A 2,647-nucleotide genomic window follows, 5' to 3' on the forward strand; every position below is an offset into this window, starting at 1 on the left:
CTTTACTCCATTGTATGTTCTTGCCTCCTTTGTCAAATATTAATTGACCATAAAGGCATGGGTTGATTTCTAGGCTTTCAGTTTTGTTCCATTGATCTACATGCCTATTCTTGTGCTAGTACCAGGCTGTTTTGATTACAGTTGCTTTGTAGTATAGTTTGATATTCAGTATTGTGATCCCTCCATCTTTGTTCTTCTTTCTTAAGATTGCTGAGGGTATTCAGGGTCTTTTTTGGTTCCAGGTAAATTTTTGGAATATTTTTTCTAGATCTGTGAAATATGCCATTGCTATTTTAATAGGAATTGCATTGAATCTAAAGATGGCTTTGGGTAGTATGGACATTTTAATTATATTAATTCTTCTAATCCATGAACACTATATATGCTTCCACTTATTTGTATCTTCCTTAATTTCTTTTTTTTAAATGTCCTATAGATTTCCAAATACAGGTCTTTTACCTGCTTGGTTAAATTTATTGCTAGGTACCTTATTTTGTTGTTGTTGCAATAGTAAATGGGGTTGTTTTCTTAGTTTCTTTCTGATAATTCATTATTGGTGTATAAAAATGTAATCGATTTCTAGATAGTGATTTTGTATCCTGCAACCTTGCCAAATTCATTTATTAGATATAGTATTTTTTTGTGGAGACTTTAGGGTTTTGTATATACTATATTATGTCATGTGCAAATAATGACAGTTTTACTTCCTCCTTTCCAATTTGGATGCCTTTCATTGCTTCTTCCTGTCTGATTGCTGTGGCTAGGACTTCTAGTACTTTGTTGAAAAAGAATAGTGAAAGCAGACATCCCTGTGTTGTTCCTGATCTTAAGGGAAACACTTTTGGTTTTGCCTATTGAGCATGATGTTGATTGTGGGTTTGTCATATATGGCCTTTATTATGTTGAGGTGTGATCCCTATATTCCCACTTTGCTGAGAGTTTTTATCTTAAATCGGTGCTGGATTTTGTTGAGTGCTTTTTCTGTGTCTATTGATAAGATCATGTGATTTTTATCCTTCCTTTTATTTGTGATGTATCACATTTATTGATTTGCGAATATTGTACCAGCCTTACAGCAATGTGAATGAGTCATTCCCCGGTTCTTCTTGCTTAACTTTGTCAACTGTGTTTTTCCTTTGAGTTGAAAGGTGTGGCTAATCCTAAAACACTTACTGCAGATGCTTTTAAACAGTTATTCTCCATCCATTCTCAACTTTGAGGTTACTGTCCTTCATGCTAGTAGCTTTCAGTAAATAAAACAAAAGCTGAGGGCTTACATCCCCAGTGCCACTAAGATTTTTTTGTACTAAATAAACAAATAGATATGAGCAATAAGATTATAATTCTATTCCTTACTTTAAAGTCAAAACTGAGCTCAGATTTTCCACAACTTGCTACTTTTCATTCAATAACAGATGCAGCAGCCTTATTGAATGTAAAGAATGGAAGTACCACTTACTTTTAAGGGGCCTTTATTTAGGAGTTCGGTATTACCAAAATTCCCCTTAAAAGTGCTTACACACTGCTATAAATAGGGTAATGTTAAACAGACTGCAAAGAAGAACATGTTAAAAAAGAAGACATACATAGATAAGGTACACTAATGTTCACTTTGAAAATAAAATACAGAATATTAGTTTTCATAAATACATACATGTTTGAGGAATATAAGAAGTTCAAATATTATTGAAACAGTATGGACTGAAGATGGGCACCAAGTGAGGACTCCAGTTATTTTAACTTGCTAAAAATGTTAATATATAATTTAATATATGGACGTTACATCTAAAATCCAACAAGTATGGCAAACCTGTGTGCAAGTGCACTAGCTTAAAACTGTAGAATCCTAACCACGCATAAAAGGACTGACATATATTCATGAGATGTATGCATCTATGGACACGCTCTCACTAATACAATGCAGATAAGAGAAGGCACTTAGAAATAATGTTATGCATATAAAGAGTTCACTTTGGCCCATCTGGTGTGGCTCAGTGGTCGGGCACATGGTTCAATTCCCAGTCAGGGCACATGCCCAGTTTGTGGGCTCCATCCCCAGTAGGGGACGTGCAGGACTCAGTGGATGAATTATTCTCTCTCATCATTGGTGTTTCTATTCCTCTCTTCTTCTCTCTTTCTCTCTCTGAAAGCAATTAAAAAAAAAAGTTAACTTGGTAGAAAATTTATATTTTTGCATTTTCAGCAAAAAGCCAGGCAAAAGTTCAAGAGTTTTAAACTTAAAACAATAAAACTAAAAGGTCTAATGGACTGAAATACACTGGAAAACATGTTCAAAAAGATTTCAGATCGAGATTGGAGAACTGAAATTACATCAAGTGACACTTAACAGGTCTTCTCTTAGAAGATGCAGGACTCCTACACTGGCAACCGAGAGAAATGTTTAAAGCATAAAATCAGCCTCCCAGATAAGTGGACCATTCTATTAAACTGCTTCAGGAAGTAGTTTCAAGAGCTAGTGCTTAGAACTAACTTGAGGCCACTAAAAATAAAAAGGATGCTAGCACAGAATGAAAAGTTTTTATGCTATTAGACCAATGGCTTCGATAGTAAAACTGGTAAGGTTTTCTTTGTTTTTAATTAACTAATCTGTCACAAATTTTTGTTTGGCTTTGAAGCGAGAAGGATG

Source organism: Eptesicus fuscus, chromosome 16 (assembly GCF_027574615.1).
Source record: "Eptesicus fuscus isolate TK198812 chromosome 16, DD_ASM_mEF_20220401, whole genome shotgun sequence".
Taxonomy (NCBI): domain Eukaryota; kingdom Metazoa; phylum Chordata; class Mammalia; order Chiroptera; family Vespertilionidae; genus Eptesicus; species Eptesicus fuscus.